Source organism: Elephantulus edwardii, unplaced genomic scaffold (genome assembly GCF_000299155.1).
Source record: "Elephantulus edwardii isolate Elephantulus edwardi_28Jun2011 unplaced genomic scaffold, EleEdw1.0 scaffold00044, whole genome shotgun sequence".
Taxonomy (NCBI): Eukaryota; Metazoa; Chordata; class Mammalia; order Macroscelidea; family Macroscelididae; genus Elephantulus; species Elephantulus edwardii.
This window is the reverse complement of record NW_006399794.1, coordinates 11492047-11510756: the sequence shown is the minus strand read 5'-3', so window position 1 is coordinate 11510756 and position 18710 is coordinate 11492047. Positions and strand designations below refer to the sequence as shown.

The following is an 18710-nucleotide window of genomic DNA, read 5'->3' as shown; positions in this document are numbered from 1 at the left end:
CTATCAACTTAAATTTATTATGAACTGAACTCTAGTTAGAAGTAGCATCTCAAGATAAGACTCTACTGTTTTCAAATATGTTGCCATCCTCTTTTTGTTACTTAACACATTTCTTCTTGTGATTATAGGAAGACATTTTTTTCTAAACACTCATTTCCTTAGTTACTACTTTTTCTACCCTTTGCTATTTATCATCACTAAAAAAAATCCTCTTTAAATTTTTAACATAGAGATCTTCTAGTCCTTATATACACAAAACCAAATACAATCCGCCGCCATATAATTGCTTCTGACACATGGCAACCTTCTATTGGGTTTTTGACGTGGTAAAGCTTAATGGGAGAATACTTTGCATCTCTTTCTTGTGAAGCTACTGGTTGACTCTACCTTTCACTTAGAAACCCTTTATGTAATTTACTGTGCTACCAGTGCTCTTTCTAAGTATACATGTGACTGTTAGTTCTGATTAATAAGAATACACAAGAATTAGTATGCAGTATGTGCAGTCTTTGCAATTACTTGCTATGGATCAGAAAGCTGGACAATGACTAAAGATGACAAAAGAAGAATCAATGGCCTTTGAGTTGTAGTGCTAGAGAAGAGTATTGAACAAACCATGGACTGCTAGGAGAACAAATAGGTCTGTCTTGGAAAGGATAAAGTCAAGATTAGCCTTGGAGGCAAGGATTTTGAAGCTCAGTCTCACACACTTTGGGCATGTGGCCAGAAGGGACCAGTACTTAAAGAAGGATATCAGGCTTGGAAGGGTGGAGGAGGCATAGGAGAGGAAGATCCTGCATGAGATTGATTGATAGTGTAACTGGAATAATGGGATTAGGTGTGGTGGAGTCAGTGAGCCCGGCGCCACGCTATTTTACATAGTGTGGCTATAAGTCACAGGCAACTCAACAAAATGTACAATAAATAGTTAATAACTGTATACAGTTAAAATGTATATCAACATATTAAAATAATGTCTAAAACATAATTATAACTAATTTTTTAAATATTTAATCATTAAAAAAAGACCACCACCCATCTCTCTATTATTTTTTTTGTACTGTGGTGACATGTGTACTGCTACATGCTCAACATGCCTCTGGTATGATTCTGCTACTATGTGTGATGAGATATGATATGATATGATATGATATATGATATGAAGCTCTAGTGGCCTAGTTACAGGAAATTGCACTGCAATCCTGAAGACACGTGGTTCCAATTCACCAGCTGCTCAATGGGAGTAGGATGGGTAATCTCTTCGCATGAGATTAACTGCCTCTGAAAACCTGCTGGAGTGTCAACTACGGGTCAGTTCCGACTCTATGGTGCACAACATGACGTGAAAGTTGTGCTACTAATAATTTAAATATCAACAATTAACTCATGGTACTCAGGTTTCAGTAGTTTCCTGACTAGGAAAAAAAAGACATGCTAATATATTCTAAAAGCATATTTTCTAGTAATTTTCTAAAAGTTGAACTCACTAGCTTAGATGTTCAAATACATAATGGTTTAAACAGTGGACTTGAACATGGGCCCTTAGCAAGGATGACATGCAAATTTGTGAAGCGTTCCATATTGTTATACAATGACCGGGGCAATAGGGATTGGTGTGTCAGAAATAGACTGGTTCAGGATAGGGCAGGGTTCAGAGCTGTTGCAAATAGGGTCGATGGCACACAAAACAACAACAACAACAATAACAACGTTTCATTGCACTGGTATTGCCATAAGTCAGGCTTATTGAACTCAACCAACAGCAACAAATCAATAATCTCAATGTGTAATGCTAGAATTCAGAGTTCCCTAAATATCCACATAGCTTTTTAGGAAAATAAAGGAGCTCTGAACTCTTTAATGAAATACATTGGTCATTTGAAGAGTTGGTATTTATGGAGTATTTATAGGAATGATGGAAATTTTACAGATATTGTTTCTATTCAACAAGGAATTGTATATATATCTCATGACATTTCATCGAAAGCAATAAAATTAAGATATAATCATAAGAAGTAACATTTCTTGTAACACAGAAACACTTGTGATTTTATAACTTCTCACAAAAATAGCACAATGCTTAAACACAAAATTTAATTATTGAACTCTTCATCATGTTTCAATTAAAAATTTAGGCTTAGTCTTGCTGTTGTCTATCAGAATAAATATTTAGGTTTATTGAGTTGTATAATTCAGACATCTGAGCATCTTTTTCCTTTTTATTCCTTCAATCAAATAAAAACATTCATTCCACCTCTGAATATATCAATAAAATCAGTACATCTCTCATCAACCTAAAGGAATTGTTTTAAACTATTTTCTGTTCTATGGTTGATTACAGGACAGTATTTCCTAGTGTGTCAGAGCAAAAATTCTTTAGTCAAAATAATTCTAATTAAATCCATTTTCTCTATTTGCTCAGTGGTCAAAAGAAAGTAAATACATACTGTATATGTGTAAATATGTAATAAATATGTCTGTGTGATCTTAAACAATTAAATTAATATCTGTTTTCTTAGATATCCTTATCTGTAAAATATAATAAATATACTATATATAAAGATACAATCTTAGAGTTGTTAGTTTTAAAAACAGAGCACCTCTTCAATGAACTTCACTTGTATTCCCAAGTATTGTTACTCACCATTCTTCTAATATATGGCAGAATGATTTTTCTAAAATACACAATCAATTCATTCAGGCTGAAATCCAAACACTTTTACTTATATTAGGGTCTTTTCTAATTGTATTTCTATTTATTCCTTAAGGTTTGGTTTTTTTTTAGTCTTTTTTCCCTAATGCTTGTCCTTTTTATCTGCATCTTCTCTTCTCTTCATTCCTTCCTCTTTCCCTTCTTCTCATGGTGATTTAAATGTGCCCCAGTCAGCAAACTGGGAAACAAGGAAGACTCACCTGATTAAACAAAAAGGTGGAGTCCTATCTCTCTTCTGTCTCCTCTTCCTTGGTATTTATGAGGGCATTGCTCCTTATTGGGAAGAGTTTTCAAGAGAAAATTCCCTAGAGTTGGTTTTGGAAAGCACACAGTATCAGAGGATTCTAGTTTCTAATCTGGTCCTGAATCAGAGGCAGAAACCATCAGTCGATAGCTGACTTATGATAATCTCTTCTCACTGTATACTGAAAAATGCATAGGATCTGACACAATAGATACAAGCTGAATTAGCCTCTCTCACGAACACTAAGCAAGACTCACATCAGTAATTTTAGTACAAACTTGGGTTCTTTTGCTTGGAGATACTGATTCTCAAGGGCTAAATACAGTCATTGAGAACTATAAGAAAGCTAAGAAGGAACTGAAACGGCTATTAGAATCTACAGGAGAGGTATTGCAGTAGGAAAGTCTGCAGTATATTAGGGATTTTACCAAATTACAGAAGAGCAACAATGTCAGTTTGAAAACTAAGGGGCACTGATTCAGGCCATGGTCTTTTCAATACTTTCCTGTGCATCTTAGAACTGGACAATAAACAAGGATAACAGCAGAAGAATGCATTCTTCTGAGTTGAGTTTTTGGAGAAGAGTACTGAATATTTCGTGGACTTCCAAAAGATTTTCTCTTTGGAGGGAAAGATGACAATGGTTTGTCCCAGATACTTTGATGTTGTTGCTGGGAGGGGCTATTCCTTGGAGAGAGATTTCATGCTTGGAAAGGTAGAGGATTAGCGAAAGAGAGGAAGGTCCTCCACCAGATGAAATGACACAGTGACTCCTGCAATGGGCTAAAGTATGTCAGAAATGATGAGGTTGGCAAAGTCAGGACAGCATTCAGATCTGTTTTTCATAGAGTTATTGTAAGTTGTACTTGACTCAACAGCACCTAACAAAAACAACAATACTTACTCTAGCATTAAATTCTTTCTTCATTATCGTACTTGAAAGAATCTACAGTTTTATTTTTATGTAAATGATATTCAATGTCCTTTGATCCATTATTCTGAAGTTTACCTACTCAAATATTTGCAGTTTTGAAATCACAGTATTAGCTGTTTTTATGGGAAGATACATTTCTGATTATTCTAGAATTTTAAAAATCTTAAGTCCTATCATAATACATGTATGGAAGCTTCCTTTTAAAATAGAAATGTCATTCTAGATTCTAGTGTTCATATTTTAGAAAGTTGCAAAATAATTAAATACCCATCTAGTCATTAAAATAAATGAAAATGATGCTGATGTATAGTTTGCAAAGCCAAGGAAACAGATAAACTAGTTATATAAAAACAACCATTTTGGGCTGCAATACAAAGAAAATAATGATAAAAATAATGTTAGCAAAGAATATTTAAGGTAACAATGAAGCAGAAAATAATTCAATGCAATCTTAGTCTATAAGTACAGGTTATCTGTGAGCATAATTAGGTGTTCTAGAAAACTCATCTACAATATTTTCCATAATTTTTGAATTTTAAAAGTGATTCACACAGTCAAATGAGTTTAAATATGTCCTTGTTGCTAAGTGCCCTCAAGTTCCTAACACTTCTTTTCAATGAATCTGAACCCTACCCCCTCCTGTACCATTCTATCTCTAACATACTTGAGCCCACCATTACAGTTACTGTGTCAGTCCATTTAGGTGAAGGTCTTCCCCTATTTTGCTGACCCTCTACCTGTCTAAGCATTATATCCTATTTCAAGGACTGGCCCATCCTAACACACCCAAAGTATGTGAGAAAAAGTTTCTCTATCCTTTCATCCAAGAAACACCGTTCTTCTGGAATTCTATGGGATATTCAGCATTCTTCTTCAACCCTACCTCAAAGGGATTTCTTCTTCTTGTCATCATTATTTATTGTCCAATTGTCAGGCATACAGCAGGTAATTGAAAAGATTATGATATATATCAGGTGCCCCTTAGTCTTGAATCTGCCATCATAGCTCTTAAGCGCTTTAGAAAAGTGCCTGAAGCAGATTTCCTAATGTAAGAATTCTATTTCGTGATTGCTGGTGCCAAAGATGTTGATTGTGTTATCAATTCCATCTCTTCCATTTACAATGATGCTGTCTATTGGCCCAGAGGTGAGGATTTTTGTTTTCTTGTTGTTAAGATACATCCTATATTAAAGGCTGTAGTCGACGATCCTCGAGTAAGAGTTTTCAAGTTGTCCACATTTGCATCAAGTAAGGTTGTGCCATCTGTATAACACAGGTTTTTCATGAGTATTCTTTCAATACTTATGAAATATTATTCTCCAAAAACTCTATCTTCCTGAATTTACATATATTTTACATATAGAATGAATAGGTATGAAGGAAGGATAAATAGCCCTGACAGGCATCTTTCTTGACTTTAAAGCAATGTTTCTTTGATCTGTTTGCACAATAGCTTCTTGATCTACATGTAAGTTTTGCATGAGCACAATTAAGTGCTCTGGGATTCCCATTCTTCTCAATTTTAGTCGTAATAAATTATGATCCACAGTGTCAAAGCATAGTCAAATCAACACCAATAGATATCTTTCTGCTATTCTTTGCTTTCAGATGAGAACCATCCGACATCAACAGTGATAACCCTCATCCTAAGGCTTCTTGAAATCCAACCTGAATTTCAGGTAGTTCTCTGTTGATGTACTGTTCTAGCCATTTAAAAATAATCTTCAGCAAAATTTTACTCGCATGTGATATTAATGATATTGTTTTTAATTTCCACATTCTGCTCAATCACCTATTTTTGTATGAAGGGGAAATAATATGTATATATTCCAATTGATTAGTCAGGTAGCTATCCTCCAAATTTTCTGGCGTAGTTTGGTGAGCACATCCAGGGCTGCATCTGTTTTTTGAAATGTGTCAATTGGCATTCCATAGATTTGTGAGGAATTATTTTGTGCTAAAAAGCTTCAACTAGAAGAACACTAGAGCCTCAAAAATAATGACATCAACGAAGCTTGAATTTCTTTTATGAACACTGGTTCTTGATCATATACTATTTTCTGAAATCGTTCTGTGCCTGCAAATTTTTTTTTAAATTGTTAGGTTTTTTGTTTTGTTTTGCTTTTGTGTTTTTTTTTTCTTTTGTTACAGTGATTTAGTGTATTCCTTCTTCTTTCTTTTGATGCTTCCTGGATCATTCAGGATTTGGCCCATAGAATCCTTCAATATTATCACTCAAGGCTTTAATTTGTTCTTCAGTTCTCTCACCTTGGGAAATGAAAAATTGTCCTTTTTGTCTGGCAGTGTCAGTGCTTTGCACATTCATTCATTTACTTTGTCTTCTCATTTGCTCTTTGAAATCTTCTGTTCATCACTTTTACTTTTCAATTCTTTCCTTTCTTTTTATTTTCAACATTTTAGTGCCATTTTCAGATTCTCTTCAGACACCCATTTCAGTCTTTTTTTTCTACCCTGTCCCCTATCTTTGTAATGACCATTTGCTGTCTTCATGGATGATATATTTAATGTAATTCTGTAACTCACCTGGCCTTCATTCATTAATATTCAGTTCGTCAAACCTATTCTGGAGGTTATGCAGTTTGAATGCTGAATAAATAATTCATGAAGCTGGACTCTATGAAGAGGACTATGGCATCAGCATCTGAGGGATACTCATCATTAATCTGTGTTGTGCACTTGACACAACTTTCTTACTGAAACTGAGAAGGACCTGAGGTATTTGCTGTAGAAGGTCAAGGACTGCAGCCTCAGCCTTCAATGTGGATTGAAGCTCAACCTCAAGAAAACAAAGATTCTCACCATTGGGCCAATTGGCAGCATCATGATAGATGGTGAAAAGATTGAGATTGTTGGCTCTACAATCAACTCTCTTGATATCAGAAGGTAGGAAATCAAAAGATGAATTGCATTGAGAAAGTGTGCTGTCAAGGACCTCTCTAGAGTACTGAAAGCAGTGATGTCAGTCTGGAAACTAAGGTGCATCTGACCCAGGCCATGGTCTTCACTATGCTCAGAGAGCTGGACAATGACTAAAGAAGAATCAATGTCTTTTGAGTTGTAGTTCTAGAGAAGAGTGTAGAATAGTCCATAGCCTTCTAGGAGAACAAACAGATTCATCCTGGAGAGGGTGAAACCAGGTTAGTCTTTGGAGGCAAGAATTTTGAAGCTTGGGCATGTTGCCAGGAGAGACCAGTCCTTAGAAAGGTAAATCATGGTTGGAAGGGTGGAGGGACAGCACAGGAGAGGAAGACCCTAGATGAAATGGATATTGATTCAGCGACTGGGTAATGGGAGTAAGATGTATCAGAGGCAATGAAGTTGGCTCAAGATCAAGAAGGATCCTGAGCTGTTGTGAATAGTGTCATTATGAGTCACAATCAACTCAATGACATATGAAAACAATAATAACAAGGATCTCCAGTGGCCTAGTAAGAAGAAGTTGTGCTGAAGCTCCAAAGACACGTGATTTGAATCCACCAGATGATACATGGGAGATAGATGGACAATATATTGTCTCTGAAAACCTGAAGGGTCAGCTATGGATCAATTCCAACTTAATGGCAAAAACAGCAATTATAAGGGTGGCAGCTTTTCACTAGTGTTTTAAGTATCTTCAGAGTAATTTATGATGGTCATGCTTTCCTTAATGTCAGGTTAGGACAGATTAGGAAACAAAGACTTGGTGAACTACTTTTGGTGAAAATAGTCAGTGAAAATCCTATAACTCAGAAGAAATCAATCAAAGGTAGTGGAGAAGATAAACATTCTATGCTGGAAGGCAATAATCAATAAACACTTGAAAAGAAAAAAGTAAGTCCATGTCAAAGAAGATACTATGAATAAAAACAAAATGGAAAGGTGTTATTACCTTTGACACTACAACAGTTGGCATATGAAGCAAAAAGTAGAAACCAGAATACAACAAATTGTATTTCCAAAGAGCTAAAAGAAGGTAAGCAAATTTAAAAATCAAACTAATTTAGAATACAATAACTCAACTTTAAAATAATGATGAAATGATGCCATTTTTTAGGCAAAAAATAAAATCTATCTTGCAAAAAATTTATCTACAGAAAAAGAATACTAAAAGTATCGAACTTTATTTCAGGCACAAATAAAAGTTATAGAGAGGAGTGCTGAGATTCAGATAGTAAAAATTAACAATGAGATAGTAAATATGTACAAACATTAAAATCGAACTTTATTTCAGGCACAAATAAAAGTTATAGAGAGGAGTGCTGAGATTCAGATAGTAAAAATTAACAATGAGATAGTAAATATGAACAAACATTAAAATTAATAGTACCTGTATAAAACAATTATCATAACATAATTTAAGATTAAACTTTCTAAGATGTAAAATGTACCAGTCTGGTGACCTAGTGGGTAAGGCGTTTCAATGCCAACACAAAGGCAAGTGGTTAGAACTTATCAGCTGATCTGTGGCAGAAAAATGGACAATCTACTCCTACATGATTTACAGCCTCTGAAAACCTGCTAGTGTGACAGCTTTGAGTTGGTACTGACTCCATACTAATGAGTGAGATTGTTATTATATGTCAGAAAGAAATAAATGGGCTAAAATAAATCTAAAATCCTTTAATCACCCAACAGAGGCAATAGTAGCTAAGTTATATCAGACATCAAGATGCTATGCGGAAATCTCTACCACAATAGCAAAAAAAAAAATGGATAAAATAAAACGAAGGGGGTAGATAATAACAAAGGGAAGCTCTTGTGGAAGAGTCCCTAAAAAGGTGAGCGGCTCACTCATAGATTCTCTAGTGGTTCTAAATCCATCAGTGACTCTGAGATAGAAAATGGCAGTCTCCTCCTGAGTAAATTTTGGCCTCAGAAACCTGCTGGAGGATTATTTTAGCTATAAGTTGATTCAGACTTGACAGCAATGAGAAAGAGAGAGAGGTAATAAAAGATGAATAATCACAAAGTGGAAAGATCATTATTGAACAATTTTTTACAGGTCAAGTGGGAGTAACACACTGTAAACACAAATAAATGAAAATACAGTAACCAGAAAAACAGAAATATCTTAAATGTACATGATTAGTCTTTTTAAAAGCATTCTTTTTTAAAAAATGAATCATACTGCTTTTAATGCAAATTAAGAGTTGATTGTAAGGAGAGATAAAATTAATCATATGAAAATAACTAAAGATGAACATTTAAAAGTTAAGACTGCAGACTAGTTTTATATTTTTTAAATTTTACTAAGTCCGAAAAACTGCATAATCACCATTATATTACTACAACTGTATTCCAACCTTAAAACAATCATTTATTAGTAATCATAATATTATTGGGAGAATAAAGAAGTTTAAGAAGGTTCACTCTATTATAGTAGAAGAAGTTCACCAGTAAACCATGTGTGAGGATCTAAGGAGGGAGGTTGGGAGCAGAGGGGTGAGGATGGGCGGACGTGTGTGGGCGTGTGGGTAATCATAGGGTCACACAATTGGATGGGTGGAGGGGGGTGTTAAGGTAATGGGAAAGATCCAGTGTGAAAAACAATGTATATGAGTTTTTAAGTAAACCAGTATAAAAGAAAAATTTTATTAAATAAATGATCAGTCTATGAACAATGTATATGCTGCAATGAATAAAATGATAAAATAAAATCATAAAAGTTTTGATAATTGCATTGATAACCCAGAAAAAGTAATGAGAAAAGTAGTTGCAAATACAGATGGAAATTTAGTGTATTAACATAGTTACTCACTAACCTTATTGCAATGGACTCATATTTGACTCTCCACAAAATTACTGAGGCTGTAAAGTTTATGGAAAGAGATTGTCCATCTTTCTCCATTATTATCATTGGTGGAACTAAACTATCAAAGACATCTTTGGACTACTTCATCAGAGCTACTTACTGAAGAAAACAGTTTTATATACATATTAAATATATTTCTTTTTTTTTATTGCTTTTAAGTGTACCATCAAATCAGACCTGACTGGTACAGGAGGAGATTGTCCCCTCCTCCTCCAGCAGAGCATCTGATAGATTTGAACTGCGTACCTCTGGGATTGCAGTGCGTGTCTTGCCACTAGGCCAGCAGAGCTCCCTTAAATATATCTCTTAATTGTAAGCACTGATTGGTTTATGTTTCATAAAATCACTTATTAAATAAAATTCATATTAGGTGCTGCTCCTGATTCATTACTCATTTCTGTATTAATATTTTCTTTACTCGGTCATAGATCTGCTTGGTTCTAACGCCATAGATAACAGGATTGAGCATCGGTGGCACTATGACATACAAATTCGCCAGAAGTATGTGGATATACCGGGGGACATTGCGGCCAAAGCGATGTGTCATGAAAGAGAAGAGGGCTGGAGTGTAGAAGGCAAGAATTACAAAAACATGTGAACCGCATGTGCTGAGAGACTTGATCCTGGCTTCACGGGAAGGGAGACGAAAAACAGCACGAAGTATCTGGACATAAGAAATAGCAATAGCTATTATATCAAACACTAGGTTACAAATAGCACATAAACCATAGATAATATTGACCTTGATGCTGGAACAAGACAGGCGAGCAAGCCCCATGTGTTCACAATAGGTGTGGGGGATAATATAATTCCCACAGAAAGGCAATCGTATAATTAAAAATATAAACGGAAAAGCAAAAATAAATGACCTGACTAGGACTCCAAGGCCAATCCCAGAAACCACCTTGTTAGTGAGGATGGTGCTATATCGCAGGGGATTGCAGATGGCCACATAGCGGTCATAAGCCATGGCCAAGAGGACTGCTGATTCCATAAGTGTGAAGTTATGAATGAAAAACATCTGTGTGAGGCAGGCATCAAATAATATCTCTCTGAGGTTGAACCAGAAGATACCAAGCATTTTAGGGATGGTAGCTGTGGAGAGACCCAAGTCAATGGAGGCCAACATGGCCAGAAAGTAGAACATAGGCTGGTGCAGGCTGCTTTCTGTCTGAATCACAAACAGAATGGTGAAGTTCCCTAGGAGTGCAATCACATATACAGCACAGAATGGAAAACCAATCCAGATGTGTAGCATTTCCATTCCTGGGATTCCCAGAAGTAGGAAGGATGAAGGGTGAAATTTGGTGTCATTGGTAAGGAGCATTCCATAGGATAGTACATAAATTCACAGATGTCAGCAATGTGTGCTCATCTAGTCTTCAAGGTATCAGATATAATCCTGCACTGTTGGAGATGTAAAGAAAATATAAAGAGAAAATAAAGTCATGTACATTCTCTTCTGTAGATAATTCTATTAAAACTTATGTGCAAAGAGCAATTGCTAGATGTGACACTTTGAAGGAAATGATATGAAATTTACAATATACTTATAAATTTGTTAGTAGCTTCTTTACTTTTCTTTAAAACAGTCTTAGAATATATCTTGCCATTCTTTGCGCCCCGGAAAAGAAAAAGAAAGAGAAAAAAAAAGAAAAAAAAACACAGAATATATCTTGCCATATTAGTTACCATTATAAATCAGAATTTTCTTCATGTTTTAAATAATTTTTAGTTCTTTCTAGGTCCTAAACAAACAAATCTACCTATTAAGCTCCAGTAAATTCTGATTCATGTTGAAGAATAAAACTTCCCCTTAGGGTTTTACAAGTTGTAAGTCTTTAGGGCTGCAGACTGCCTCTATTTCTCTCACATTCAGTTGGTTGTTTCTAACCACTGACATTTGGTTTATTAGTTCAATACTTTACTCACTCTATCATCATAAACCATACGGATCAACAGATAAGATATGGGATACATATTCAAGAAATAGGCAGAGTTATCAACATTCACACCAAAATAATAAAAAATTATGTAAAAGTTAAAATAAGTATACTTAATATTTGACTGCTACAAGTTGCTACTCCCCTTTTTCAGTTTTTCTAAGAGAAGTGACTTATGTGTTATTCTGATGCTGGAGTGACGTATGAATGATATTTCAAATACCCACAGTGTTTTCCATTGCTCACAAGTTCCAGCAGAGAATCTTAACAAGACAAACTAAGAAAACTCTCTCTAAAATACTTCTGATTATTAGTAGTGAAAACCTTGTGAATTGTGAAGTACTATTCTCTAATGTAGTTTTGGTAGATTAACCCATTTACTAATAAAGCATTCAAAATAAACGGTGCCTGGAAAAATGTACTTGAACACCCCAATGACCTTGAATATGGGACAGGATTGGATAAAGTTATATTTTGTTGTACTTGATGTCGCTATATGGCAGAGCTGACTTAAAAACCGTTAACACTAACAAATCAGTAGTTTCAAAATTTGATTCTAGAATTCAGTTCTTTATAAATATCTAGTTACTTAGAGAAATAAAAGAACTCTGAGATCTATATCTTTAGTGGCTTCCTGGTGAGAGTTGCACTGCCAATGTACAGGTACTCAGTTCAAATCCACAAGCTACTCTGTGGGAAAAAAGATGGGCAGTCTCCTCCCCTGTGATTTATTACCTCTGAAAACTCACGGTTGGGTCAGTTATGAGTCAGTTCCAACTTGAAAGTATGTAACAAGAACAACGTGAGATCTTTATCATAATGCTTTGTGTATATGAGGGTTTTGATATTTTCCACTCCCTGAAATATTTATGAAAATTATTCCAATTTTCCACATACTATCTGTGTTCAAACAGGAGATACTATCTATATAATGAAATTTTATTTGGGTAATTACAAATTAATACGCAGTTATAAAAAATAATAAAAAATCTCTTGTAATTATAATAATTTTGAACAAAAAATAGCACAATTAAAATACTTCCTACTCTGATTCTCACCACTGGACCAATTGGCAGTGTCAGGGTGGATGGTGAAGAGATTGAGATTGTTCACAGCTTCAGTTTGCTCAGCTCCACAGTCAACACTCTTGGCACCAGCAGTCAGGAAATCAAAAAGCGTATCGTGATGGGAAAGTCTGCTGTTAGGGACCTCTCTAAAGTACTCAGGAGCAACAGTGTCTCTCTGGAGACTAAGGTGCACCTGATACAGGTTATGGTCTTTGCAATCACTTGCATCAATCAGAGAGTTGGACAATGACTAGGGAGGACAGAAGGAGAGTGGATGCTTTTGAGTTGTGGTGCTGGAGAAGAGTACTGAATGTACCATGGACTGCCAGGAAAACAAACAGATTCATCTTGGAGAGGATTAAACCAAGCTACTCCTTGGAGGCAAGGGTTCTAGGACTTCGTCTGACACACTTTGGACATATTGCCAGGAGGGACGGGTCCTTGGAGAGGGACATCATGCTTGGGAGTGTGGAGGGACAGCGCAGGAGGGGAAGACCCTCTATGAGATGGATTGATTCTGTGACTGGGGTACTCGGGATGGGTGTGTCAGAGGCAGTGCGGTTGGCGCAGGATAGAGCAGGGTTTAGGGCTGTTGTGCATAGGGTCGCTATGAGTCGCAAACAACTCGATGGCACATAACAACAACAACAACTCTGATCTAATTACTTTCAACATTAATTTAATTACTAATCCTGCTTCCAATGAATGTTTATCCTAAATGTAATATTACTTCTGCTACTGTTTATCTAGACAAAAATCTTCCCATTCTGTGAATTAAGCACTTTAGGCATCTGAGAATAACCTTGTCTCTTCTATCTTTCTCATTTGAAGAAAAATATTATTCATTCCATTCTAACTGTATCAATACAATCCTTTCCATTCTAATGGAATTACATTTGGCTTTTGGTGTTTTCTCTTATCAACAAGATAGTATTTTCTAGTGTTTCAAGGCGTACATTCTGCAGTCAGAATAATTGTATTAAAATCTCATTTGGCAAATTTTCAGTAGTAAAAACAAAGCCAAACCACACATTGCAGACAAACAGCTTGATAGGATTTCTAAGGATGTAAATAATACAGAAGATTCCTCAGCTTTCTCCTAGAAGCTATAGGTAGATTCAAACCAGTTAGCAGAACACCTCCCTATGGGCTATGCCACCAGTAATAGAAAGAAAGTAAATAAAAAGTACTGCATATTAAGTGTGACCTTATACAAGGAAATTAATATTTAGATTTTTTTTTCATTTTCTTTACTTATAAAACATAAGTAATAAGTATGTCTAACTCTTTGGCTAATTTTTAGTTTTAAAACAAATATTCTTTTTAAAAAGTTAAACTCACTGTCTTTGAGTTGTTTCCAACTCATAGCGACCCTCTGTTGAAATTCTGAGGCTGTTCATCATAATGGGAGAAGACTGCCTGTTTTTCTCTGCAGAGCACCTGCCAGAGAAGTACATCTTTGAGTTAGCAGCACAACTCCTCATAGATCAAGGCAAAAGTTTCTTCTTTCCCTTAAAAGCCTTCAAATTCCATTCCATGTATATATGGATAGCCATCATTCTTTATCTATCAGGCAAACTGTTTTTTTTTTTCTAAAATGTACATCAAATTATTCAGGATAAAATCCAATGGCTGTGAGCAAAGCCCTAAATGTGATCATATTCAGTTAATAGGCTTTACCCTTAGTCTTCTTTCCCCAAATCTTGCTCTTTCTCTCCTCTCTATCTCTTCATTCTCTCCTCTTTCAATCATTATGTCAATCATTATGAACTATGTGTGTCCTTATGAGCTCGGGGACAAGGAATACTCACCTACGTGACTATGAGAACGAAGTGCCATTTGTTTTCTCTCCCTCTCCTCTGCCTTTATGAAGGCACTGTTCTACGCCTGGAAGTATTTTTCAAAATAAAAATCCCTACAGTAAATTTTGAAAGTCTATACTCCTTTGAGAGTTCTGATTTTCAAATGTGCTTCTAAATCAGTAATAGTCATTGGAGAGCTATTATTCAGTGTTTGACCTGTAATATTCTGCCCCTAAGGTATGTGGGAGACTATATGGCATCTTAAACAAAAGGTTCAGGTAAGATTAGTACCTCCCATCAACTTTACCAATGTTCTACATTCAAAATGTTTTCCCCCTAGTCATAAATTAATTTATGTCAATATCCATTCCAGAGAGAGGTGATTCAATAGAGTGAAGAAATTGTCAAATAAGTGCACACTGAAATAAAGTTCTGTGAAACAGAACTTAAAACTTGTGGCTGCAATACAGTATAATGCTAGAAATTCAAGCTGGTTTCAGAAGAGTAGATGAAATGAGGGCTATCATTTGTTGATGTTAGCTCAAGGTGAAAGCTTCTATTACAAGGTCTTGCTTGTATGTGTACAGCTATCCTTTTACTCACAGCACAGAGCTTCCAGAAAGATCTTGAAATGATCTTTACCACTAAGACTGTATATTCTTCCTCGGTTTTTATTCCTGGCAGAGTAGATCATATGATTATCTGATTCAAAGCGGTCAGTGACAGTCCATCTCAGCTAGCTAATGCCTTGAATGTTGGTCTTTGTGCATTCCATTTCATTTTTTTTCAATGTTCTATTATCCTAAATTAATATTTCACAATTCCATCTTTCAGTTATTAATTATATTTGCAGCTATTCTTCTTTTTTATTTTTTAGTGTCTTCTAATCTGTTATACCTAAAAATGTTCTGCTATTGTTCATAAGGCTTCAAAGGCCTCTTTTCTCAGAAGTGGATGGCCAATCCTAATCTTGGAACTCTTAGTAGAGCTACTGACAGACATGCTTTGTGTGCATAAGGGCAGCTGATAAACAAACACATATACTCAGAATCACTCCTTTAATACAAGAAACTGACAGATCAGTGTTGTGCCCCTAAGAGCTTGCCTAAGGTCAAACAAACCTACAGATATCATGAGGGAAGCACCAGCAGGGCCTTACTAACACAGCATTAAGAAAACAAACAACTCACAAGACCAACAAGCAACATCATGAAAAATGGAGAAAAGGGTAAAGTTACATTTCCTTCTGTTGTACCTACATTCACTCTATGAGTGAACAATGACTTCTTGAGACCTTTCACCAATATCATGTGCTCATGTGTGAAAAATGATGTCAAGCGCATCTGATCTCCTTTTTCTAAATTCTTTACAAATTTGGCACCAGCCATCATTCCCAATGCTCCCTCTACTTCTCTACAGGAATCTCAGGTGAAAAGAAAGCTCCCATAATGAAGGAAATTCCTTACTTTTTAATTCTTATTCTTTTTAATTATTACAATTATTAAATGTAGCGATATCCCAGTTTTCTGTCTTTGTGATGTCTCCTTTAAAATCTACTAGAATGGCAAAACTAAACAATTCCCATTTTAGCACTCTCCACACCTAATTTTCATTATACCATTTGCCTTATGAATATTATTAGCAAGCTATCTAATCCCTTTGGTGGGCCACAACTACCTCATATTTGCATGGTCAGCTGGTGACCTAGGGGTAAGGGGCTGTCCTATCAACTCAAAGACATGCGAATTCCATTCATCACCTGCTCTGCAGGAGAAAGTTGGACAATGTCCTCCCTTCAGTTTACTGCTTCTGAAAACTCACTGGAGGATCAGCTATGCATCAGTTCTGACTCCACAGTTCACAGCAACAAAAACAAGAAAACATGTAGTGAGAATTATAAAGACCATCAAAACCTTAGAAGATCCACATCAATCCCTCACTGTACCATGTTGCTATTAAAAACTGAGTAGTCTTGAAAATCATTAAAGAACTGCATGAAAATTTCAAAAAGTGTAATATAAATTTAATAGTCATCTAGAACAAGAAGAAATGAGTGGCACAGAAAATTTCCAAAGAAACTTTGACTGTTTTCTAAAGCTAGTGACAGGCATCAAAGGACTGATCTGGGAAATTTCTAGGACATCGGTTATGATAAATACCAAACTATCTACATCTATGCATCTCACATCAAATTACTTAAAACTGAAAACAGTAAGAAAATCTTGAAATCAATTTGGAAGAGGCTTTCTATAAAGGAACAATGACAATAATTACATAAAACTTACATGCAAATGTGAAGATTATTGTCTTTTTGTGACAAGTAGTTGACTGCAACTCATAGCACTCCCGTGAATAACAAATCTGAGCCTTGCCCTCTCCTGGACCACTATCCTCACAATCTTGGATATTTTTTACTCCATTTTGCAAGTCACTTTCTTGTTGAGGGCCTTTCTTTCTTTCCCTTGCTTTAAAACTTTTCCAGGATGATACATTTTTTTCCCCCAGAGACTGGCTCCTCCCGCCAACATGCCTTAAGTATGTGAGATGAAGTTTTAGTATTTTTGCCTCTAATAAGTACCATGGTTACACATCCTCCAAGAAAGATTTGTATGTTCTTCTAGCAGTCTATGGTATATTCAGTATTCTTCTCCAAAACCATTCAAATGCATCAATTCTCTATCATCCTTAATCATTGTCCAACTCACAGAATCAAAGGAAGCAATTGAAAAATGCCATGGCTTGTATTAGTTACCTCCGAGTCTTTAAAGTTATATCATTACTCTTTAACATTTTGGAGAGGTCTTTGACAGCAGATTGTCTTAATATAACATGTATTTAGATTTCTTTAGTAACTGCTGTTACTATAGGTGTTGCTTTCAGCAGGTAAGGTTTTACCAAATGAATATCACAAGTTATTAATGCCTTTATATACACACAGGTTGTATTATGTATATATTATATATATTATGACAGGGTTGTATTCTCTCTCCATACCTATTCAATCTGTATGCTGAGCAAATTATCCAAGAAGCTGGACTCTTTAAAGAGCAGTGTGACATCAGGATTAGAGGCAGACTCATAAATAACCTGTATTATGGAGATAACACAACCTTGCTTGCTGAAATTTATGAGGATTTGAAAGCACTTGTCTCAGAAGATCAAGAAATGCAGCAATCAGTATGTATTGCATCTCAATGTCAAGGAAAGAAAGATTCTTACCACTGGACTGATAGGCTGAGTTATGATGGATGTAAAAGAGATTGAAACTGTCAACAGCTTCATCTTGCTTGGATCCACAATTAATATTCTTGGTACAAGCAGTCAGGAAATAAGGAGGCATGTTTCACTGGGGAAATCTGCAGTTACGGTCCTCTCCAAATTATTGGGAGTAATAGTCAGTTTGAGAACTAAGGCGTGTCTGATTCAGGCCATAGTCTTTCCAATTACTTGCTATGCATCTGAGAGCTGGACAATGAAAAATGATGGCAGATGAACTGATGCCTTTGAGCAGTGGTGTTGGAGAAAAGCAATGACCATCCTACGGATGGTGAGGAGAACAAACAAAAATGTCTTGGAGAGGGTGCAGGCAGAGTGCTCTTTGAAGGCAAGAATAATGAGGTTTTGCTCTATATACTTTGGGCATATTGTTCAGAGGTGCTATTCCTTGTAGAAGGACATGATGCTGGGAAGGATGGAGGGTCAGTGAAGGAGAGGAAGACCATCAACTAGGTAGACTGACATGGTGACTGCTGTAATAGGCTCTTTTTTTAATTGATTTTAATGAAAGTTTACAGAGACTTTGTATTTCATTCATTCATTATTGCAATTTTCTCTCTGCCACCCCAATTCGCTTTTCTATTTGAAAAGTAAAAGAAAAAATTCTTTCATTGTTATTCAAATCCTCCCCCCAAGTCCACTCCACTATGCTACCTTCATTCTGGACTCCTTTCATAACAATACTATCTAATCATATGTCCCCTTTAAACAGTTCTCTCCCTCATCTGTCTCAAGGCAGCATACATTATTTATCCCATCTTTTTCTGCCCCCTCCCCATATTAGTCCTCTTTTATAACAGTGGCATTGTGCCATATTTGTCTGTTTGTGACTGAGATATTTCATTCAGCATAAAGTCCTCCAGGGTCATCCATTTTGTGTAATATTGCATGAGTTCCTTGTTTTTCAATGCCGCATAGT

At 35.8% G+C, this 18710-nt stretch overlaps 1 pseudogene; it reads right to left on the bottom strand.

Annotated features, from left to right (window-relative positions):
• Nucleotides 1-10064: 10064 nt before the first annotated feature.
• On the bottom strand, nucleotides 10065-11030 carry LOC102859796 (annotated as a pseudogene).
• Nucleotides 11031-18710: the final 7680 nt, after the last annotated feature.